This window comes from Cylas formicarius, unplaced genomic scaffold, assembly GCF_029955315.1.
Source record: "Cylas formicarius isolate icCylForm1 unplaced genomic scaffold, icCylForm1.1 PGA_scaffold_1__22_contigs__length_36826433, whole genome shotgun sequence".
NCBI classification, from domain to species: Eukaryota; Metazoa; Arthropoda; class Insecta; order Coleoptera; family Brentidae; genus Cylas; species Cylas formicarius.
In genome coordinates, this window is record NW_026844264.1 from 7912087 (window position 1) to 7938515 (window position 26429).

The following is a 26429-nucleotide window of genomic DNA, read 5'->3' on the forward strand; positions in this document are numbered from 1 at the left end:
GAACGAGGCACCCAAAACATAGCCATTAAGTTTGCAACTTTCGAAATTGCCGTAAGAACCCAACGTTCACTAAAACATACTACATCAAAATATTTTTTTGAGTCGGATAAAAATCTGTAAAAAGTATATCCAGTTCATCCCATTTCATGTTTATAGACTGGATATTTAGATGAAACAGGCTGAAAGACGCCCGCTCAGTTGCTAGTACCCGCCTCGGGGTGGTGCGGACCTCTGAAAATTTCTGTTGATGTTAAAGATGAATCTTCTGACAGCAGCACCCTCGGGCCAAATACTAGGGTCAAACACCTGGTCTTCAGTAGCAATAGGATAAGACACCTTGAAGCTTGCTCGGTAGCTATTCGCCTTCAATAAAATTGCTTTAAACCCAATATGCGGCGATGTTGATTTCAAGAAATGATCGACCATTTCCTGAGTCGTATCTAGATGCAATCGACACAAATGTAAATAGCCCTGCACTGGCACGGTTGTTATTGTATCTTTTTTCGAACTGGCGCCGGTTACAAAAAACGATGAATACAGTTTCCTATCAGAACCCGAAACGCTCGCTTTTTATTGACTATTCTATCGGTGTTTATATTGTTTGTTCTCTGTGAGACAGATGGCGGTTTGGAAGAGCTCGGTACATCAGAATTCTGTAAATTTTTGTTGGCAGAAATCTTCTCCATTGCGGGAGTCTTTACTGCAACCGGCGGTGGCAAACGATCAACAGGTTAAGCCTTGTTATGTGAGATCTTTTCATTAAGCAGTGAAATTAACATTTCTTGTTCACTCACACATTTTTCAAAATGCAGGTTAAGTTTTTCCAATGACTCGTTGCGAAGCTTTACAAAGTCTGCTGTTGTCATAACATCACTGGATGATTCTTTGATTTGTTTACATCAGAACTGGCATCAATAAAAATTCCACTTTCACTCTTTTTAAACAGTTTATTGTTTTGGATATATCACTCGGTACTTTCTCATTTAAAATTACTTTTATTAATTCTTCTTTCCTTAGTTTTGTGAGCTCACTTGGCACTAACGATCTGTCAGCCGCCATAACCTCTTTTCAACGAACTTCTAAGGCAAGTTACTGGGCAAATTTTTCTATGTTAATTTCTTAATTACCTAATTAAATGCCAGGTTTTGTGAAGATGTGCGAAATCTTATTATTGTACAATGAAAAGTTATGGAATTCGGAATACTGATTTAAAGCTTATTGAGTAGTGTTTATCACATAGAAAACGGTGTGTTGAGTACCAAGGAGAGTAATCAACAGTAAAAAGCGTACGATATGGAGTGCCACAAGGCACAGATTTCGTCCTTTTATACTTCGACGATGCCATCGGCTTAAGTCCGGGGACAAATATTCAAGAAATATCCCTGAGAATACTAAGGTCACTGTTTCTCTTATGAATAACTTTATTAATTTCAGAATAATTCAAAAAAATTGTGATTGCGTATATTCTGAGTATTGATGGAAATGATATTGTTTAATCATTTTACAGAAACCGAAAGTACAAATACAAAACGATTTAGGTCCCACAATACTACTACGTGCCGCTTCTTTGGAACTATGGATATATTCAAAATAACATATTGCTAGTGGAACTTTGGAATGCCATGACAGAACTGTCAATTAACCAGAAGCGTAATCCGTAGACAGAAAATATGTGGAAGGACTAGTAGGATGGCTAGAATACTATATTAAGCCCATTTCGGATAAACAAGGATAAACAACGGACTTAAGGAATAAGATATTCTGTTGCCACTGTTATTTAACGTTGCTCTGGACCAGGCAGTGTGATCAGCGGGCGGGTTACTGCTTGCCTTAGCAAAAGACATTAATATAGTACAAAGAAGCGCCATAAAAGTACACGAACAATTTATTAAACTAGAAAAAGTTTGTGGGTCTCAATATCTTGGAAATAAAAACATACATATATACATATGTGTCACCAGGCAAGGTCAAGGAGGAAGAATACAAGACCGAATTGGCCAAAATGTGACAATAAGAGTTCATAGCTTTAAATACCTACGCGCTAATGCAAATGTAGATAATAATATAAGGAAGAAGTTAAGACTTAGTGGAAAAAGACGCATGCACTCATTAAAAAGAGCTTTTCATAATAACTAATTTGAAATTATAACTGACGACAATTTTCACTGTTAGTACTAAGAAATTTGTTCAAGACATTTCGAATATCATCGTTAGGATGTATATTTATTAGTTTTACATTAAACACAATCATACATAAGATTTAGTCTCAATGTCTCAATCGAATATGTAATATTTAGTTGAGTATCCATTGCGTTCAATTAGCTAAAAACACCTGCTATAAATGGACTGCAAGTCTTCAGTGGAATATTGGTCTAAGCGTCTCTCATACCTTCGAATAGTTCATCGAAATTTTGAAAAGTTCTTGAACTTTCTTTTCAGGCTTATTCACATACTTTCTATTGGGTTATGGTCTGGGCTACAATATGGCTACTGTAAAACATCTATCCTTTGGCCAGATAAAGACCCTCCTAGCAGTGATGGAATTTCTAAAGTACTGATAAATTTTAAAGTAGTAGTTTTTCACTGTTTTTATAGTGTACTGCAGATCATATTCTTTATTTGCGGGTGTATGTATGTAAATGTATTTACCTTGGATTCATCTGACCGTAATAACTGTTTCCAATATTGGAAGTTCCAAGTACGATGATACCTAGCAAATTCAAAACGGCTCCTTCGAATAGCTTTGGAGAGATGAGGCTCCTTGGATATTCAACAAAACTTCTGAAATATCAACTGCTGATTTGCTTTGACTGCTTTAGAAATGCGAACAATTCGACAAGAGAAAATATGTGAGGGCCTCATTCGGAGCTGCGACATTACCCTGTTCGTATTTGTAATCTTCTTTTTGCCGCGATAAACCATTTTTTCGCTCTAAATTTGAGGTTACACCAACAAATACTTTGTCTGGATTATTTTTCGAAGTGTTTGCACACCCGCCGGGGACAAAACACCACTTTTTTTTTTCACTACAATTAATTTTGCTTAACAATTAGGTAGGGCTTTCTATGCCGCGAGGTCTATTGATTTTTGTAATCTGAGAAACGGGGTGACTTGCCATTCAAAAGCAAGTTCCCTATCCCATTTAACACCAAGATTATGGCGTATTCGAACCCGAGTAGTCTTCTCTGTTTGCCCGCATCAGTCGCTGCCTATTATGCCGCCAATGAGTTCGGTAATACCCCAAGCCGTCAATATTAGATTAACGGTTTGCCTTATCAAGATTTGGAATTTACTTATACGCATCGGTCGCTACGCTGATTAATTTCGAATGACGGATATATTATGATTCTCGCAATAGAATCCGACAGTAATTAGTACCGAATGTTACGCATCGTTATTTTGAGGAACAGATCACTTCAACGCAAGATGAGAATCTGGTGACCTCGTTAAATAAAATTTATAGATAATTTAGATACAGCAGTTAACATTTCTGAACTACCTCTATATGGACTTTGAGCAATCTTACGATAACATATTAAGAGTAGAATTTTTGAATGCTATGACAGAACTATCAATTCCGCAGGAGCTTATACGCTTCACCAGAAAATGCATGGACGGTCCAACTCTAACCAGGCTACTAGAGCATGGTTAGAGTTGGAAAACGCCAGACTTAAAGAACGAGATGCACTGAAAAAAGCAGTACGATCATCCCACATTGATATGTAAATGTTTACAGCAGTTGGGCCCGGGTTACTCCTTCCCTTTTCGAACGAGATTGATGTAGTAGGACGAAAAGTGAGAGAAGAATTCATTAAACTAGAAAAGGCAACTAAAATAATATCAATATCAATGAAATAAAAACAGATGTGCGTCACCAGGCAAGGTCGATGAGGGAGGATAAGAGACAAAATTGGTCAAAACATCACATCAGACGAATTGAACTTTGAAGGAGTTTAGATCTTTAAATAACTATGTGCGACTCTAAATGTAGATCATAACATAATGGAAGAAATCAAGACGGAAATTCTTGGTGGAAACATTTGCATGTACGCACTAAACAAAGCAAGAATCATGCACGGACGCAAAAATCGGATACTGGTAAAGGCGAGTGAAAACAAATTACAGTGTTTAGTTAATTAGTACCGAATTAACACTTCAACGCAAGATGAGAATCTGTTGTTGAACAAAAGTATATTCAACATAAATATAATAAAACCCACTAGCCATGATTCAAACTCTAAGAAAAAATTCGGTCATAAAAATCTTTATATTACAGTCCCGTGCAAAAAATTCCGTCTTTTGCGTTCTTTTAGTCTGGTTGATATTCTTCAACCTGTTTGCCTGATGCATTCTTTGCCACAGCTGCACGGTATGCTGTAAACACGTGCTGTCTCAAGAGCAATTTGACCTTTTAGCGATCATAGATGTTGGGGGATTTTAGGACAAGTAGAAAGTCCCGTATTGGAGTTATGTTTTTGATTATATGGAAGTATTAAAATGCCAAACAGAGGATTATTTACGGAGTTAGTTTGTGTACGAGGTTAAAATTTCCCGGCCTGACATAGATGCAGCTCCAGTATCACGATAAAACTTTGTTTTCTTTTAAATATGTATCTTAGTAGGCTGCGAAAATTGAAGTCTTGCTTCAAATAGTTTTTTATTGACAGCATTTTAAACCAAACATGCCCGAAAAAATGTCGCACATAACGCAAATTGAGTATAGAACAGTCAGAAAGTTTTTGACAAAAGAAGGGTTAGCACCTAAAATTATTAAAGAAAGGCTGGATGGTGTGTACGGCCAAAGTTCTCCTCCCTATTCTGTAGTGAAAGAATGGGCAAAACTTTTTCGAATGGGGCAGGAGTCCCTTGAAGATAATTCAAGAACTGGTCGACAAGTGGAGGTCATAACGGATACTGTTGCGTTTGTGGAAGAGGTGGTATTGAGTGATCGACGTTTAAAGGTCAAGGAAATCTCATCTTACTAAGCTTTCTGAAACAAGTGTTCGTCGAGTTCTGCATGATCATTTAGGTATGCATAAGGTTAGTGCAATATGGGTTCCTAAAAACCTGTCGGCTATTCAAAAACAACGCCGTGTCGAGTGTGCGCGGTCTTTTGTGGAACTCTGTGGATCGGAACCGAAGCCTGTGATTATAACCGAAGATGAAACTAAGGTTCTCTATTATGACCTTCTATCGAAAAAAAAATCAACGGAGTGGCGTCGTAAGGGTGAAGCATCTCTAAGAAAATTCAGAGTCTGGGAGTCAACAAAAAAGGTGATGGCCACGATCTTTTGGAATTGTGAAGGAGTTCTTTTGATAGATTTTAAAGAAACTAATACCTAAACTAATACTAATGATAAATATTACGCAACATTATTACATAAATTGCGAGACTGCATACGTGTAAAACGTCGGGCAAAACTGAGCATAGGCGTGCGTCTTTTGCACGATAATTCACCTGTCCATACTGCTGGTGTTGCACAAGCTGCCATTTTAGAGTGTGGGTTCCAACAGATAGATCATAATCCCTGTAGTCCAGATATGACCCCTAGCGACTATATATGACCCCTAGCGACTATTATTCGTTTGGATATTTGAACAAGGACTTACGTAGACGGCGGTTTAACCACGAAGTTGAGTTAAAAAAAGCTGTTTTAGCTCATTTTGTAGACAAACCAAAAGAATATTTTTTTAAAGGGATTGAGTTGTTAATAAAAAGATGTAATAAGTGTATTGCAGTTAAGGGGGATTATATTGAAAAATAATAAAAAATTGTTGCTCTACTTTGTTTCTTTAAGTAAGTAGTTTTGGTTAGTTTGGTAAAGTGCATTTTTTAATTGACTGTCTGATATTTTGATAAAGGAAATTTGTTGAAAGGGAAGGTTCGGCTTGAGACAGAGAATTGCTGTGAAAACTGAAGAATTGATCAGGGAGGATTTTGGGATTGGATTATGTATTTTATGTGGCTGTGTATAGATGAAATGTTCAAGATTAAGTCTGGTTTTCTATTAATAAAAGTTGCATCTAGCTAATTCGATTGAGAAGTTGATTTTTGCATGCATGGGGCTTAGATAGTTTGATGAAATTTCTGACCACTTGTTTTAGATGGAACCTGGCTAGTTTTTCAAAATGTTCCATAACTACTTGCATCTAGTCCTTTCTGCTATCTAAGAAAAAACTGCGAGTATATCGAAATAATCAAACAGCCCAAAAATATAAACCAAGAGAGTGGTTTCTACCTGTCTTGCATTTGGAATTCAGTCATTCGTGAAGCAATTGAAGCTCTCCCTGCCATTCGACTCTTCTCGACGGGTAGAGCAATGATCAAATCAGTTTCAGGAGGCGTTCTCCCGATACGTCAGCGAAATAGAGTCAGTCTATCTACAACTACCACAACATGCGGAAGTTTCTTTGACATAACTTTTTTATTTTTTATCCGATTTACGATTTTTACTAATAAACCCATCTATTTTAATAGTTTTTTTTGTTATTATAGTAACTGTTTTTTCTCCTTTTGGAGAATACCATGCTAGGTAACTCAAAATATTGTTATTTGTCAAAACTGTGTTAAACCCGACGCAGATAAGTTGGTTTACAAATTGTGTGCTGTAATCTTTTATTTATTCCTAATCTTTTGTTATTTTCTCAAAGAATCCTCTACATATTGCACTAATTCAATTTGCACATCTTCCTCACACAATCTTATCACAATCTTAAACTTTTTGCGAAGTTTACAGCAAAACTAACCAAGAGTAACCAAAAAAGTGATATCCGGTTGTTTCAAATTCATTCCAAATTTGTTCAATAATGTTCTAAACTTGGCTAGTCAATTTAATACATACCAATGCAACGTGAGCATTATCATGCGTTAAAGTAAATGGATAAATGACGCAAATGGAATGACAAAACCTTGGAAGATATTTTCAATGAAACGCCAGAGTCCCATTTTCAACAAATATAAGATTGGTACGGGTTTCGCTTCAAATGGCCGCCCTAACTATGACTGAATCTCCATGACATGAGATTCGTTCAGATCTAGCGACCTTGAAGGACCCCCGAGTCATCTGGGAATAGATCATTCTTCCAGTGTTCTATGGGCCAATCTTACAAACCTCAGTCGCTCACCGTTGTTTCGCTTACATTTAATAAACCTACCATTCGCAAGTTCTTTCTTAGAGACACAGTAGTAGATCTTCGACCTAACAATGACGTAGCGATCATCAGGTGTAATAAATCTTCTTGTGTCAGTGCCTCCCAGCCCAACATTCTGATGCACCCTGTATGATACTGCCCAAAACAAAGAGAAATGGTTACTTAATTAACAAAGAACAATTATAATAAATGGATTTTAAACAAAAATTTTAGGGTAGCGAAATTTTTTGCCTCGTAGCGTTATTATATTCCCACTGATTGCAGAATTCCAGAGAGTAATTTTAATTTTTATGTTTTTCTTTATAACAGCAAAAAAGCGTAAAGTTTGAAGTCAGAACTCTGAGATACCGTTATCTTTCTGCTTGGGTTTAAGCCTACAATGTCGCTTTATCTTCGAACAAGAACGACTGATAGCCCACAATTAGTTACTTCCCCTGTAAATTTAATGCGCGGTTTTAGACCAGGTTGCCTCTGAAAATATTATACAACAAAAGACTCCCCCTAATTAGGCCGATCATTTTGTACGATAATCGCCTTTTGTGCCATTAAATGCGTTTTAGCGCATCGTAGATATTATTTCTTTGTTCAACCTTCTAAACGAGGAGGGTGTGGAGTGTTATGAAGACTTATTTGAAGCATGAGGCCATTTTTAAGTGATAATGTATTCTATAGTTAACTCAAACCAAAATCATCTCAAACTCTAAGCGGTTGTGTTAATAATAACTTGAAATATATGCAATGTAGAAGCCTGAGCTCAAAATATTAGGGTTTAACCCATATATTTATAAGAAAATATAGTGGCCCTACCACAATATCAAGTGATACGCCGCAGGTGACTATGATATTTCTGTAGAGAAGGTGGGAATCTATTGCGCATGCGTAACCCCCCAACTAACTCAGTTGCCGTATTTTTTCTGAAAAAATTGAATAATTGCTAACGCTGAGCTAGATAATCGCTATTGTTAGAGAATACTAACAGTCTGTGCCATAGTTGTTAACATTTTTTTTGTTTATGATTCTCTCCGTACCTTTTTCGTGTTTTTGTGAAAAGCTTGTTGTGTTTGTGGTCAAAACTGCAAGGAAAAGAATGTGCCTATATGCGGGTAAATGTTGCCAAATTTACAAGTTAATTTAAAAGGTTTAAAAGTGGTTTCTATAGGACTCCCCCTCACAAACTTGTATAATTTGTGCTTTCAATACTTGCTCCTTCAGGAAATTGCAGCAGTATCAGTAGTAAATCGGGTTAATTGTTTTCTGGTCATTCTATTTGGCAATGGTACTTGACAGCCCATATTCAAAGTGTCAAATGGTACCTTTTTTTTCTATTTTTTTTTACTTAATTAAATGTTAAGTTTCTGATGTAGATATAACCCGACTTGTAAATTTTATCAAATAATTCCACATTCCTCCAAAAAATTATTTTGTTGGCAATATTATACCAACTTTTTTCGGTCTAATATATTGATATTTTCATAGCTTTAAAAATTCTACACATAATTTGTGGAGGCGAAAATTTTCCATCTTGAATATAACAAAAAATTTTGTTGATAGCCAATAATTTTTTTTCTGGGTAAAACTAGAACAGATACCAGCCGATCTTTAATCTTCAGTGGTTGTCAAGACAACATTACAAGTTATAGAGAAGCCTGGTACAAAATAACCAGAGGTCGTCAGTGTTTAAATAGAACTTAGGGCACAATAACATATTGTCAAGTAAATTTTTGCTTTAGTTATTCTACTAATAATAATAGTTTAATGTATTATAAATGAATAATTTTTTGTTGCTTTCATCTTCTTTTTAGCAATTTTTAAAGACGGTTATTCTCTCAAATGAAATAATATAAAAGTTCCTTGAAAAGAATGACACTGAAGCACCTTATGTGGGACGCCATCGTGCAAATATAAAATAAATATTATTACGCTATTAAAAAGTGCAGCCTATATTTTTATTTAATTTCTTATTTTGTTTATAAACAACAATGTACTTTCTTCTTTTCAATAAAAACCTCATTAAAAAATTCAACCAAATTTCCCAACGTGCCACTATATGTGCTGTGAACTTCAAAACTAGTTAATTAAACAATATATAAAACGCTATTATAAAAGTAAATCGTAGTTGTGGCATAAACCACAATCATGTCTACAAAATCAGTCTGCAGTGCATCTGAAAAAAAATTTTTTCTTAATAGGACATCTTTCATTTGGAATGTTTCGGCTGAGCTTACATTTTTAAAACATCCCGCGCATTTCTGGAAAAGTAGTTTTCAATTTGTAGACACAATGCAATTTCTATATGTATTTTTAGCAAATAATAATTGCTGTTAAATATTTTTAACGGGTAATTTTTTGCAATTTTTGCTAGCAAATTATGATTTTTTTAATTTTGAGACAATAAACGACACTCTCTCCGTTACATTTTGTAATACCTACAGTTTTTTAACGAAATTGTCCATTGACAAAAATGAGCGTTCTGTTTATATGTCGTAGGAGCTTGTTAAACATTTTTTCCGCTTACGATGTTCCGTGTGTGATATCTAGTACCTAAAAATTATACTTACACTTTTAAGAGTCACATTTCGTTAATTCGAATATATTTACATTTTCAGTAGAGGTTAAACCTATAAGTTTATAAAAATAAAACGCCAAATTACTTACAGGACGCCGATCCTTGTGTCGTAATTCAGCATAATATTATCCCTGCACTTGTCGCTAATTTTTTTAACAAAGCTTTCCACACCTTAATTCCTTTTTTGATGAAAATTTAATGGAATTTTGACATATTTTGAGAAAATACTGCCGTAAATATGCAACATCCAAACATTGCAGCCGCAAGGCATTATGGATCAAACGTCACAATTTGCTATTAGAGCTGCCATTCGTTAAAACTGATAAAGTGGCTCTAGTTTTAATTATAAAGTTGACGATTATTTTTGAAGAATACTTTAAAACTATTATCTTTGACATATTTGGAAGGAAACCTAGGTGCTGCACCTATTTGACTAACTTAAATAAATGCTGACGAAATTGCGAAAAAAATAGCTTAGTCCATCTTGAAGCATATAAAAAATTTCCGATTGGTTAACCACCAAAATATTGAGTTTTTGGGACAAATCGAGTAAAAGTTATCGATGAAGGTATCAAAAGTGCAATTTGAACAAAAGTTTACTCTCTTTATATTAAAAAAAAAGAAATAGCCATGCTAGATAAGATTGTAATGGAGAATTGCCTGAATTTTGCCAGCAAAAAGCATAACCGTAATCCGCTTTTACCGAGAAGCCATGGAATTATTTGTTAGCAATGAAAACACTCGAGAAAGTAGCAGTACTGAGCAGAAGAAAATATTTTATTGTGATGAAAGGCCTGTCAACTAATAATCCATTTTGAAAGCCAAGAGAGATTTTTAAAAGAAGCTTTGCTAACCTTCCAGAAGTGCCATGCTGGTAGTTTACCACGAGGACATATTTTTGAAGACTATTTTGGTGGAATAACATTCTTACCACTTATTCATTAGTTTATTTTGAAAAAATTAAGAAATATTGACTAACCAACAATAACAATAAACTTGAAGATAATTTTATTAAAAAGGAACTATTACACACAGCAAATATCGGGAGTATTTTGGGACTATTATGTTCTCAGTTTATACAGGTGACTTCTCTGCGTTTCTTAAATTTTCTAGATATTATCAGTGAGACAATGATACACAAATATATTTCAAGTTACGTTACTAGCGAATGCTAAAATAAATTTGCTTTTAAAAATAATTTCGGACGTGTCTGAATACCACCAAAACGCTATTATTTCTAAATAAAGGTTTAGAATAAGGTCATGTCATTGCATACTCATGAACATCTTATCAGCAAGGAAGTCAAAGTTTACCTTTGTGATATTGTAGTGTCGTCTATTAGTCAGCTATACTGAATCGAGATACGCAGAGACTCCAACGACTTCGAAATGCTTGTTTTCGTTTAAGTTATAATCTCTGAAAGTATGACCATATTTCCCAGTGCCTTTCTGACTCAGATTGCCACAAGCTGACTCAAACTTCGAGAAGACTACATCTTACTTGTATGATGAACTATAAAAAGCAAATGATATTCACAATCGACACCCGCCATTGTTTGAGAGATTGTGTTCCTAGACCCACAAATACTTTATGCTATAACGTCCTCCCACAATAAAGTCCTTCGAACAAGCGTATAAATTGTTTATTAGGCCTGAGAAAGCGACTGAGTTTATGATGTGCGTTTATTTCTTGTGTTTACGATGTACATAGGGGTATATATATATATATATATATATATATATATATATATATATATATATATATATATATATATATATATATATATATATATATATATATATATATATATATATATATATATATATATATATATATATATATATATATATATATATATATATATATATATATATATATATATTTGTGAGTCACATTATTATAAAACAATAGTACGATATTGTATTGAAGTAAATATTATGACAATTCGAGCGTATTTCTTTATTTATTTTGTTTTCTTGGTTCGTGTGTTTACATGTGCGACCGCTATTGTCGCTCTTGTATTACAACTTATATTGTAATATCATGATTTACTATGCACGAAACGGTTCAGTAGTATTCTAGTTTCCTTTCTTTAATTTTATCATTGATATAGCGCTTTATCATTTATCTCATAGTTAAGCTTTCGTAATATTTCGACGTTGGTAGTCCTGTCCATCCATGGTTCGATACTGTACAATAAAATTAACAATATGAGTAGTAAACGCACTTTCGTTGCTAATTTTAGATCACGGCTTTTACAAACCTTTCTAATCCAAATCTAATAGAACTTATATGGGCAATAATAATAAGACGCGTGATCAGATCCAACACGACGTTCAGTATAAAAGACCTTAAGCTATTTGATGATCGAACTACTAAGGAAGTGTCACCAGAGAACTGGCGAAAAGCAGTACAGTGTGCTATCTTACTACAGATGACGATGATTTTTTATAATTTAATTTCTGTAATTGTATTTTTTGTATATTGTTTAAGAAAAATTAGAGTTGATTACCAATAGACCTAAACTACATATTGATCCATATTCAAGTGGTACTCAGCAAAAAAAGTGGAGTAAAATAGATGATTCACTTGTAGTCCCTAAACTATAATACTATCATATTATGCTATAGTTTTTAGCTTATAATCGTTGCTTTCACTAAAGTTTCTGATTCTCGTCAACCTTTAGACGAGTTATTTCTCCTACGATAGTTCTTCCGGCAAAATATTGTTGAAATTTTCTTTCCAAACGTCCCCCTCCCCCGCCAACCTCAAACGTGAATAAATTTGTTTCAAGCGTAGCGTACATATTTACCCCCAGAGCCGAACATTTGCATATTGCATACGAGTCAAACGCAAATCCGAATTTCTTTTATACGCTGATGACAGGAGATATCGAGACGTACCCATAAGAGGCAACGCAAATAAAAAAACCTATTGTTCGAGTGTTATTCTCCCAGGGAGTATAAATAAACCCCGGAAAAGCTTTTGTTTGGCGTGGTCCGGATAACATTATTCAATTGGAACTGTATACGCCCGGAGGCGATGTTATTATCGTATATAATATTACATTCCAGGATTCCGAGCTTTTTCTATTTTGTTTGCTTATAATTATAATTGGAGATTCGACCTTCCAGCGCTGGCAGATGTTGGGGAACACTGTCGCACTATATTATTACTCATATATGTACTAATAATATTTGAATACTATGCTGTCTGTTGGAGGAGGAAGACGATTTTGCCAATACGTAACAAAAAAGTCTTGCACGTCTCCTACGGTATCAGAAAAAGGGCATATTATGGCAGAAGTTCTGCAGAAAAATAGATGATTAGAGGACAAAGGGCACAATAGTTATCGGAATCGTCACCAACAATTTAATAAATGCAGAACATATGCTCGTAGCAGCAACAAATAGATATTATTATAATATTACAATGATTTACGTTTATATAAAGAAAATGCAATAGATAGCTTAACAGATAACAGCGTAAATATATACAAATATTGAGCAGTTGTGTAAATAAAAAATGGAACTATACAAACTATGGAAATCAAAGCAAAATTAAGCAAGCAAGAACATCATTAACGAACTTGCGAAATGCGTTATACAATAGAGCTTTAGGAATACATTTATCACGTTGTTATTTTCAGCATATTATTCTGTTATTCTATGTATCTAACGATGAACTCTCACCGAAACAATGTGCAAGAGGATTCAGGCTTCGCGAATGTGGGCTTACCGAAGAATGTTGCAGATAGCATGAGTTGAAAAAGTGACGGATCAAGCGGTTCTGTAGGGTACGAGCAAACAACATAGTAGGAAATACAAAATATGAATTGTTTCATGTAATTATTCAGAAGAAAGCGTGGTGATGGTCGCCTAAGAACATCTTGAATCAAAAATCTTCGCCAGTGGTATGGAATAAACACCACCAAATTGTTTAGGTTCGCCAAGGACAAAGTGGAGATCACTCTACTGCAACACTACAACGTGGGAGGGTAGTAAGTAATACTTTACTAAACTCTTGAGTCACATATGTCTTAGTAAAGTGAAACTTATTGGTGAGGTAGGAATGTCGTAATTTTTATTAATGCTCAAGCAGTTTTTGTAATATTGACATGAAAACTTGAATTCAGCGTTTTTTCGGAATATGTGAAAAGGGATAGTTACGTTATATTTCTTGCTAGTATGGCTCCGATTTCTGCTTCTAGAGAATGTAGTGGAGTGATGATTTCCGCCTAAAAGAATTCTTACATTTATTTTGATAAAACAAACCGTTTTGAAGACATTTCTATTTTAATACACACTTTTTGTGTGACTTATTTTGATTTGATCTGTCATAGTTGAAAATAATCCAACTTATAATGTATTTCGGTTAAGGTTTATTTACTCCAACCTGAGCTATCGAAGGAGCAGACATATTTCATATTGAACCAATTTGCATTAGTAAAATGTCGCTAATTAATGAGATACTGAGTTTAAAAGTTTAGTTCTTGATATTCTCAAGTTGTTCTTTCGGTTACCCTTCACAATTTTCAGTGAAAAAGGTATACTGCATTTATTTCTATCATATATATTATTTGTATCATATATTTCTATATTAGCGCTGATGTTTACTAAAATAAATTAAAGATATTTTATTTTAAAATAACCACTAATAAAAAATAAACTCAAGTATATGCCTAAGCATAATGAATATTCAAATAATGAAAATATGCGTTACATTACTATCGGTCATTCAGATACAGCGTGAAAAATTATACTCTGAATAAAAGTTTATGACATAACCGCAAAATAATCAAAAAAGATCACCAAAATGATACAAACGGTTCGGAAACCAATTTCAAATTCAAAATTGGGATCAGTTTTGAGTTGCCGATTTTATGTGCAGTTGTATGTATTAGAATACTAATATCTCGAAACGATGGATTTTATGGAAATAAAATAGTATAACTATTATAATTTTCAAGAAGAACTAACGGAAAGGTGCTAACGAAGAATTTTGTATTAAAAAAATAAAATGTCGACGTATATACCATCTCTATAAAACCTCGAATCCAAGTTTTCAGGTTTCATATTTTAAAAATTCCTTGAGCAATAGAAAAATAACAAATTTAAGAACTAAACTTTAATTCAGTGTTTTCCACTGATGAGCGACATTTTATCAATTCACATTTCAATCAATTTTATTATTATTTTCTAAAATTGTACATTTATTACAGACCATCCTTTATATGTATATAAGTATTTCCTAAATTTACTACAACAGACTCTGCAACAATGATCATTATTTCTTACATAATTAATTGCGTTCCTTTAAAATCGCTCGTGTATGGTTTGGACATATTTTGTAACATATAAGAGATGGACTTTTGGTCCGAGCTTTTTCTTGGAATTTTCAGTTTCATCTTATTACTTATTACTTCTGATTCAGCAGGAGATTATCTTAGTATGGGTTCTACACCTTTGAAAAATCGCATTTTTGGTATCTCGGTTATTGCTTTTCTATAATCTCAAATAAAGAAGAAACCCATATTTTCTCGTAAAGATCCTAGACAAGAAAATGAGGGTCCTTGTCGCTGTTGTAAATTTAGGAACATATACAATTCAAGAACACATCACTATATTTTTCTGATCAAAAAACTTCACTCATCTCGGAATTTATACCATTGTGGTGCAAAAGAACTTTTTGGCAATTTATTATCTGTTTATCCACCAGCGAAATTCGATCGTCATCCCTTGTAACTCGAATAACGACGTAAGACGATAAAATAATGATGTTCTACACATCTGGCAAACGCTGCCGATTACACTAACAAGAATAATGATCTGTTCGTTTCCTAATAGCCACCAGAACTTTCGGAATAGGGGCCGAAGGGAGGGGTGGGTTAGGTTTGTTTTTTGAGGCGATACTGGAACTTTTAGGATTTAATGTTATATATATGTAAGCGAGTTTATTTCAGCCCTGTGGATCGTTTGTCGCATTCTCTTTTCCAGACTTCCCAACATCCTACTGAACTTTTTTTTCCATTTCTCTGGAGGTCTTCCTCTTTTTGCTCTATATGGTGGTTGCCAATTTTAAATCTTTTATGCTCCAATCGTTGTACCTATATCTTACTTACTTAAGTCTGCGTTTCTCTATTTCTTCTTATATTGTTGTTTAAACTTCTTCTAAGAATTTACAATACTTTTATATATTCTCAATTTTCTCTGTATTTCATTTTGTTTAGTTTATGTATTGATGGCTTGTTTCTCTTGCTTGCTAAGTTATTTCTCTTTTACTTGAGCCCAACTTCGGTATTTTTACACCGGAAGCATCGACTACATGTCCATCAACATTTAAATAATATTAGGGATTCTACACTGACAGATATTTCATTTTGCTAAAATTTATTTTCGAACCAATGTATATATTTTCCTCTTAACATTCTACCAAGTCAATAAACGTAAGCTATGTTTCTTGATTCTCCACTAGCCTTTGTTCTATGGTCTGTTTAATGGCAAACATGTTGTAGGAATGGAAGTGACCAGGGAAGTAGGCTTGGTTCTTTCGACAACGGCCAGGAAATTATTCCTATTTAAAACCTCTCCCACCGAATCTGCATTTGCTTAATGTAGAGTACTTGAAATGACAAAATTTGAGAGAGGTAACGTAAAAACAGGACTAATCATTGTTTTGTTCCTCTCATTTTGATATTGTATTATTCCTGAATAATATCAACGAGGACTTAGTGGCAAATGAAGGAAATAATTTGACCCAAACTGATCCTTTTCAGTTGTCAGTTTGTGCAGTTGTTTCGAGTTGACAAATCTCTTTGTCGTGGTATTCCGACTTGGTGATTCAAGGTGGCATGTACATTTAAGTTAGGAATAAAAAATAAAAAGGCAAAGATCTTGCATTCACGTAGAATTCTTCATAAGACATCATTGTTAAGGTATCCAACTCAACAATAGTTGTCAACACTAATACCTAAAAGGAAAAGAAGGGTATAACGAACGATTGATATCCATAAGATCTGTGATAGAAAGGTGTAAGCTCAACTACTTAAAAGTAGGTATAGATGTCGTCTAAAATACCGAACGTACAGTCAAACTAAAACTGAAAAAATAAATTTTCTAATAGAGATATTGAAGAACGAGACGACGACATATAGAAAGTGTCGCTAATCTCTAATTGTATATTTTAATGTGCAGAAAATATACAAGATTTTATGTGTTCCATTTCATGTTTCCTAATGTGAGTTAAAAAGGTGTGTTATAGTAGATACTCGTCCTTCCTTAGACACAGATCCCAACTTATTGGTTGGTTTTTGTTTAATTCCGCAATTTCTTGGTTTAAAAAACTCAATTCTTTTCCATAGTTGCTTCATAAGACCATGTATTATAAGCTCTTGGGCAGGACCTCTGCCTCTTGTAGGTATATGTTTTTTTGTACTGCTGCTAGGAGGAACAGTTTTAGATTATCAAAATAAATAAGAACTAAAAGTTCAGATTTTCACGAAATTATTTATTATGACATGACAATTGTTTCGACAACACCGTGTCTTTATCAAACATTTGATAAAGACACGGTGTTGTCTAAACAATTGTCATATCATAATATATAATTTCGTGAAAATTTGAATTTTTAGTTCTTATTTATTTTGATAAATGTATTTTCATTAAGTAAAAGCCACCTCAGTTCAAGGTATGAGATTATATAAATAAATCTGAGTCTTTTTGTAGTAATAGGTTTCAAGGAAACATTTTTAGTGTCATTTGAGTGGCTAATAACCCAAATTAATATACCAAAAGTTGCTAATGTTAAGGACCTTATAATAAAGACGAAACATAATCTCATCGTTTTTTCTGGCATAATTCACTTCACTTCATTGGCTTTTACCGTTATGTACCTTATGAGAGATATAACTTTCTCTTCGACATTTTTGGGTTCCAATAGGAGCGCCCTCTTGTTCCTTGTGCTTTCTTTCGTTAGACATTGTGCCCAATTCAATATTGAATTTAAAATTGGATATGTTTCTTGTAAACGTGGGGGTAAATTTCCCCATACGCATTTCAGGCATAGAAGATATAAAATCTATCAGCTGGCTCAACTGTTTTTGATAATTTTCGATTTTTAATTTTTTTGGATACGGGGAGAAAGAGGAGAAGAAACAGGAATAGCTAAATATAAACAAAGCCGCCAAAACCAAACTAAACGAGTTCGAATGAGAAATCCTGCCTGGCAGGAATCCTTTCTATTCCTTTAAAAAATGAGCATTGAGTCCGCTTTGCTCTTCTCCTACTTACAATATATAATACTTCATTCTCCAATGGTCGTTGCGACAATGATACCTCTATAGTCCTTGATATCATTTTTTCACCCTTTCTGGTAGTTTTGTTAATCAAAACACACCTATTGAAAATATAGTACATTTAAGGCTTATTATATTTAAAAAAGCACCCGAGCGAATGCAAAAAGATTTACGAGAAAACGCTAGGGGACGGAGGAAATATATTCGACATTACAAACCGGTTTCCCGACATAACGTTGTCCCTGCGGCACATAACAGATCGTTTTGTGCACAACATCCAATTCTGACAGATATACAAAATACCTTTTAAATCGCGCCCCGATTATTGGCAAATCGAAACGGACTGCACTTATTGAAAATTGCTCAGGCCAAATAAATTACAGTTTAATATCGGTCCCCCCGACCTCTCTCGATCATTTAATTACGACTCCACCTGGCGCTTGAAAAATTAATTACAAATTAATTCGGGCGCGTCTTAGCTCTCGATATTAAAGAGGTTTCGTTCATTTTTTTTATTTGATTTTCGCAACGAAATCTAATATAAATCCGCTTTGTGCTTGAAAGTCACATTTTCGACTGGGTATAAAACTACAGCTAATACAACGTTTTGGACTCTCGCTTGGCTATTCGTTTTCAGCGTATATTAATTTCATTTTATTAATAATGATAAAATTGACAATTTGAAAAAAATAAATCATCAGTCCGATTTATTAAAAAGAATTTTCCACTCAGTACAAGACTAATAAGCTGTTCTCGTACTCCTCTCCTTGTTTCAGCAATTTTTTTTTTTGGTTTAACTGAAATAGATATTCCACAGGAATAGTTGCTTCGGTTACATTGATTTCCATCAATTTCAGTTTTTTTCTGCAAATAATAAAACGTTTCCCTTATGGTAGACATAACTATAGCATAATATAACTATTATCTTGCTATTATTTAAACCTGCCTGTGAACACGACAATCAGCTTAGCTGGTTACAAAATAGTTTCCGAGCACCTATTGGCAATCTGAGAGTCTGTTATTCTCGCCGTAGTCCATATTTTGATTTATGTTTTTGAATGTTAGTAGAGTATAGTATTCGTGTTGGTTTATCCGAATTCTCGTAAGTATATTAAACTATGGTCGTGTCACAGTGGCTTAGTAGAAATTTTCGTTATGGATGTTCATGTAACTGACTATTGTTGGTGGTGTGGTACTGTGCGGCTAAGGCTACATTTTCAACTTAACTTCCGTTAAAAAAACTGAAACGGTGGTTTGATTGGAAACTGCTATTAAAATTCACTTTGTCCTCCCACTAATTTCGCCCCATTCTCCACTCATATTGTAAATCAATGTTTATTTCGTAAATATTTTATTTTTGGTACGACTCGTTTGGAGAATTGTGGCTTGCAAGTTATATTTGTACCGTGGCCGATCAAATTAGGCCATAGCGCCCCGAATATTCCTTTTGATTTTTATTATTATAGTTGTTGTCTACTACTGGTGAATTGAAGTTGATGGTTGGGTCCTATATTAAGGATTTTTCTTTTATAGCATTTTCATGGAACCCCAGTACCAACTTTCGTTAGTCAGATTGCGAATCCAATTTCAATTGCTCTTTTTTTTTAATTTTTGAGTTCTGGATACTCCTCACGTCTTCTATCAAGCACCATCAGCCTTGAATAAAGGGATGTAATCGCCTAAGAGCACAAGGTTTAGACGTTTCACCTGAAGAGGGAGTTTTTTGGGTTATTCACGGTACTATTGGATTCCCCTCAAGACAAGGTCGGTATAATACGCATAAGAGCAAAGAAGAATACTAATGGCTATATAAAAACAATATGATATATTATTAAAACAATAAACACGATATGTAGAGACAATAAGATATGGAAGCAGCTACAAGCTGCTGATTTCTTGTTGCAATTTTATTGTGGGTATCTAAAAAAACATGTACCATCACGAACGAATCCAACTAACATGGGTCCGATTCTGCTTCGTTTCGTAGCTACAGAGTGTTAAAGAATTTCATTTCTTTTATTTACTCCAATTTCATCCGAAACGACCGTAGCAATTCCAATAAAGTTTATAAGGTAAAAGTGATTTAAACTAGTACATATTTTACTACAAAACGACTTTGGAAAACTCGATCACTGCCACGCGCATTGGCTATCGCTGCAATATTTTTCTATAACAAAAACCTGCCGTCTAGTGCCTGTTAAACCTCCCTGGTTATAAGATCAAGGACCAGGTCGGCCTTTGTGAGCGTGTCGGGGTAGTGGCATGGTGGGCGGGGACCAAGAGAGCAGGAGCAAGGCTAGTTCTTGACAAACTGCAGAGATTGGCTTGCCTCTGCATAACGGGCGGGATAAGGACAGCGCACACGAGGGCCCTAGAGGCCCTAGTGGGTTTGCCCTCTCTGGCGGATCGGGTGCGGATGGAGGCGGCCAGGACGGCTGTCAGGCTAGCGAGCTGCAGGCTCCGGAGAGGAAGTACCTTCAATCGGGGCCCGTACGACATTTTAGAGGGCTTGTCCGGGGATCGCGGTATCATGGGCATACCGAGTGACGTCTTGATCCCCGAGATGACCTTCTTTGACAAATGGACCTTTCTCTTCCCATCAAGGGAAGAGTGGACAGAGGGCGGAGTTGGCTCCTGGGATGGACTTGTCTGGTACACGGACGGGTCTAGAATGGGAGATTTGGCCCGAGCTGGAGCGTACTGCGACACAACGGGATCGAGCTTCTCGGTCCTTCTGGGTCAGTACTGCACTGTGTTTCAGGCGGAAATTTTCGCTATATTGATGGCGGCCAGAGAGGTGCTTCGGTCCAACCATGGAAGCAGGAGAGTATCCTTCTGCTCTGATAGTAGGCCTGCACTTATGGCGCTGAAGTCAGTGCGCACGCGCTCCTTGTTGATAAAGGAGTGCAAAGGGGTACTGAGGAAAGTGGCCGAGGCGAAGAATGTCACATTGGTCTGGGTCCTGCATCACACCGGGATCCGGGACAATGAGGCAGCACACGCCTCAGCCAGGAAGGGCTCCTCGTATAGACATATGGGACCTGAGCCCCGCTCGGGGTTTGCCCCGTGCGTGAGACGGGGAGCTCTCGAAGCCTGGGTGGGAGAACGGGCCGCGGGGGGCTGGAGAGTTGCTCCGGGAATGAGGCAGGCGAGGCTTATGATGGATGGACCCGCCCTCCCTCCAACCAAGGAGCTGCTTAGACTGACCAGAAGAGAGTGTAGAACACTAACAGGGGCCTATATAGGACATTGCAGGCTTAGGAGGCATCTTTGCTTGCTAGGCATTGGAGACGACCCAGAGTGCAGGTGGTGCATGGAAGGGGAGGAGACCTGATAGCATCTGCTCACCGAGTACCCTGCTTTGACATGGGCACGATTTGGAGTCTTCGGAACGACGCTGATCTATCCAGACTCAGTGCGCGGTATTGGGCTGAAGGAGTTGCTGACCTTCTATAGGAGAGGCGACATTCTGGACTCCCTCTAGCGCGGTCTAAATGCTTTGGCGCTCGCGGGGGCCCCCCCCTTTAATACCAGCACCAATACCAATACCTCAGTGGTTTGGAGATTTCGATTTCTTTAATGAATGTGATAAATGAAATTTTATTTGCCTCAATTAAATCAAACCTAATCCGCAAAAAATAGGCTGTGTCCTAGTTGTTAAAGAATTTGTGTATTTTTTTTATAAGATTTCGATAAGTATTTAGAAGATACCGACAAACTGTTGGAGTTGAGGATACAGTTGTTTCCTACTTCAAGTACTAGAATTGTTTCTAACAGAACAATAAATATTTCCGCATCATCTGTACACAGAATCCGGCAAGAATCACAATTAAAACCATATCACAACACACGTGTTTAAGAACTTTCATCAAGAGATTAGGGCCCTATTCCGGAATTTTGTCAGTGGTTTTTAAATAAGTTTATAAACGAGCCACACTTTCCTAGTCGTGTTCTTTTTACAGACGAGCATTATGTACACGAAGAAATTTAATTTGAAATCATTTCAGATGAAAATCCCCATTCACTAAGAGCAGCACTGGCGGTACCAATTTCTATAAATATTTCTTTCTACCTCATTGACTGAATCATGAGTCATGAGTTAAACAGGAAAAGTACCTTTCGAAAATAAGCGGTCATCGATGGATTGCTGGCGGAGACCTAGTGGCGTGGCCACCAAGATCCCCTGACTAACATCCTTTAGATTTTTATTTATGGGGACATTTAAAAGAACTTTTTTATAAGGCACCGGTAGAAGCACATCAAGAACTGTTAGAACGTAAGAAGATTTTGCGTCGACGACAGAGAGATTGTAATGAAGCAATAGGCAGCCATTTTCACCACCTACTGTAATTTAACAAGTTTAATTATACTTAGTTTAAATTAATTTTTATTCGCGTCAGGAATCTCCAATACAAACGCCTGGATTTTTTGGCACTAACTAACTTGACCTCTCCATCCTATTATTCTTTTAATTTGTTTAAAATAATCCCCTCTTGTAATTTAGTTTTTTGATATTATGTTGTGTTGTTTTTAGAGTGAATTGATCTTTTCTTAAATTTGGATTGTGACTTTGGAGAGCGCGGTAGGGGCTTTAGTGTTTGATATCAAAGTATTCTTTAAACAATGCATACATTAGTAATGAATAATGAATGGAAGAAATGCATATTTTTTTTAAAATCGCATTAATTTATAAAAGCTTCGAATTTGGTCACACAAATATTGCTTCACTAAAATAAACATAGAACAATCTATTTATCAAATATCATTTAAAATATAACGGATAAAATTATTATTATGATTTAGGAAGAAATAAAGAACTGGAAATTTAGGTCTAACAACTAGAAATATTTAACGCGATAATTTAGTAAATGTATTTTACAATAATAGGTACTAAATTTTTATAAACAACTTGAAAAATTACCTACCTAAAGCTAATTACACAACTTAAATTCAGTTAAAGCCCAAGATTTCTATATTTGTATTTATAACCGAGAAATTATCAACGGAATATTGTCATACTAGCAAAACTCCATTAAAACCTCATTTTAGCATCGGTATTTCTTTTTTAAAATAAAAAGTGTAAACTTTTCTTTTAATAATAATGAACATTGTATAAGTAGAGATACATGAATAGTTAGTAAATAGGGAAAAAGCTCACGAAATATTAGCAAAAGAATATATGCTTGTGAGCTGAAATCAACATGCACAAATCTAATATAACTATATATACAAAAATTTGAATTGTGCGGTGTGTAACATTATAAATTTTGACCATTTAGGCTTGCAAAAATCAAACCAAGCCGATAACTTAAATCTTGTACTGAAGTGGCTTTTACTTGATGAAAATCCATTTAAAATAGGAGAACCTAGTAATAAAGTTTCAAATCATCTCTCGAAATGTGGCTTCAACATTGCTTTTAAAACTAATAACACCCTGGGAAAATTTGTTAAAAACAATAAATCTAAATCTAATAGATCCCAGAATTCTGGAGTCTATAGGTTAAATTGCGGATCATGTTTTAAGATTTATATTGGACAAACAGGTAGATCTTTCAAAAAACAATAGTTCAGATTCTAATTACGCTATACATTTAAATTTAGAAAAACACAATTTTGACGCCAATTTCGATATTTTACACACTGTTTCAAAAAGTAGAAAATTAAATTTACTAGAAGCTATGGAGATTAATATGATGAGAGGTTCGAATGTATTACTTAATGACCAACTGGATTTGAATGGATCCCCCTTGTTAAATCTCAATCTAATACCTCACATTAAGTAATTACTACCTGTTTTGTATTTATAAACATCGATACCGTTTGATATTCGCATTTGATAAAGGCACGATGTTGCCGAAACAGCTGTCATTTAAATATATTGATGTGAAAATCTGAACAACGTTTGTTCTTATTTAACTATGATAACTAAATCCTTAATTATTACCCGCTCTTTCACATTCTTTGTATATTCCTGTAGGATGTAATGTTTTCAGGTACGAGGCCGCAATTTTCTTGACTAAGAAAAGCGTCTCTGGCATATACTCTTTTCTCTCTTTTCAGTTTTTGCCTTTGTTATGGTGATCGAATAGAGATAAGCTATTCTTGCCCTTGTAAAAATAATTCGTAAATTTTACAAAATACAATTTTCCAACGTCTTAGGTCTATGACGTTGATATAGTTCTTCTGTAGGATAAATCAGGTTTATTATATATAACTTTAACTTTAAGACTCAACTTTTGAGTAATTGTATTTTTTTTGTAGTAGTAATTAGTCTAATCCCACCCCAAGAGACTGTGAGAGATGTGGTTGAACCAATCCACTATACAACATTTTTAGGTGTTTTTTAATAAGTTTATAAGCGCTATGTTTCCACGTCATATTCTTGTCCATGTTGATACCCAAGAATTTAACGAAATAGGGAGAAACTATATCGAGACATTCATTTAGTGTAGATTCGACTTAAAATTTTGTTGTACAAAATATTCAAACCTTTTTTCACAACTAAATGCTCCGTTCTGGTTGACACATTGTGTTGATTCACTGAATTGGCATTAATTTTAAGGCTACGCCCCAAAACATCAATCAACGTGATTTACGCTATCGAGTATTTTTTTAATATCTAAATAAGGAAAGAGTGCCTTATGGTTGCTATCTAATGATTTTTAGATTTATTTCTGTCTGTGTAGTAATGGCATCTTGGGTGAATTTACCGTTCCAGAACCCAAAATTATGATGGTGTTTGATTTTAAATTTAACGAAGCTATCAATCCTGGTTTCTATTTTTTTTTTCAAATTTTTTGTGAAGTTTGAGAGATGGAGATTGGTTGGTGATTTATAGGGTTTGGTTTGTCGCAAAATGGTTGGACTGCTACCTTTTATTTATTTTTTTTGAACATCACTTTATTTATACAGTTAATATAATTATAGAATTGAGAATAAAATCTGTACCTTTTTATGTGGTTCCGCTGCATGCCGTCAAGCCCAAGAGATGTGTCGCTGTCATTGGTCTCAAGGAGGTATATGCAGTAAACTCCATTTATAACGTACTTCCGTGTATTACGTACATATTTTACTAGTCCGGCCAAAATACTCTTGATTTTTCATCGGATATTGCGTAACATATATAACTTATACTACGGTTATAAAGTACAATCTTTTCAATATTGTTCTAGTTATAAAGTACGAGTGTACGCTAAAACCGGATTATCGAGCGGTGCTTCCCCGAAAAAATTGTGGATTTTTTAGCATTCATTTTAGAGGTTTTTTTTGAGTTTATGGTTAAAATGGCTGATCGGCGCAAGTCTTTAGCTGTAAAGGAAAAGATAGAAATTCTCAGACGTATTGAGAGTGGCGTCAGTAAGGCGGAAATTGCTAGACAAAAGAAACTGGCAAAAACAACAATATCTACAATTTGGAGTAATTACGAAAAGATCATGAAAGCAAGTGACTGTTCGCACAGGATTAAATAAATTTGAAATCCTGTACGTTTAGATGTAGATAAACCTCTTTTACGATGGTTTCAAATTTGAAGATACGAAAATATTGCAATAAGTGGTCCAGTTCTAAAATCGAAAGCCGAAGGTTGGCTCGAATATTTCAAAGTTCGTCACAACATCAACGTGGGAAAAATTTCTGGTGAAGCAGGCGATATTAACAAACAAGCTGTGCTGAACTGGTTAGAAGATAAGTGATCCAGTATTGCACAAAATTACATCTCTGAGAATATTTTGAATGGTGACGAGACTGGGCTATTTTACAAGATGACTCCAGATCATAGCCTTAAATTTAGAGGAGAAAACTGTTTGGGTGCGAAGCAGTCGAAGTTGAGGTACACCGTTTGGCTTCGTGCAAATATGACAGGAAGCGAAAAATGAAAACTTCTTGTTATTGGTAAATATGAACGACTGAGATGCATCAAAAATGTGAAAAATCTACCTGTTATTTATAAGTCAAACCAGCGAGCGTGGATGATTTCAGCAATTTTTTATAATAATTTAAAGAATTCGGATTAAAAACTAAAAGGCCAGAATAGAAAAATATTGCTTGCGGTTGACAATTGTGCAGTTCATCCAAAAAATCTAATCCTTTCAAATATCACATTACAGTTTTTGCCTCCAAATAGCACCTCAGTCGTCCAACCAATGGATCATGGTATAATAAAATTGCTTAAGACATATTACCGCAGATATTTTTTGTATCGTTTGGTCGAGCCATTTGAAAATAAGGAACCTTTCAACATCACTATCCTAAACTCCATAAAATTACTTGCACAATGTTGGAATGATGTTACTGCAACAACTATTTCAAACTGCTTTCGACATGAAGGTCTGATAAAATTGGGAGATGAGTTTTATTCAGACTATGACTTACTTCTGGTTTAGTGGTTTGAGAATTTCAAAAATAATGGCGATGATGATT

General features: G+C 35.0%; 1 protein-coding gene across 9 annotated transcripts in view; it reads right to left on the bottom strand.

The window, feature by feature from the left end:
- LOC132696174 (protein still life, isoforms C/SIF type 2) overlaps positions 1-26429 on the bottom strand; it is a 255922-nt gene that overhangs the window by 136489 nt on the left and 93004 nt on the right. The window lies entirely within an intron of this gene.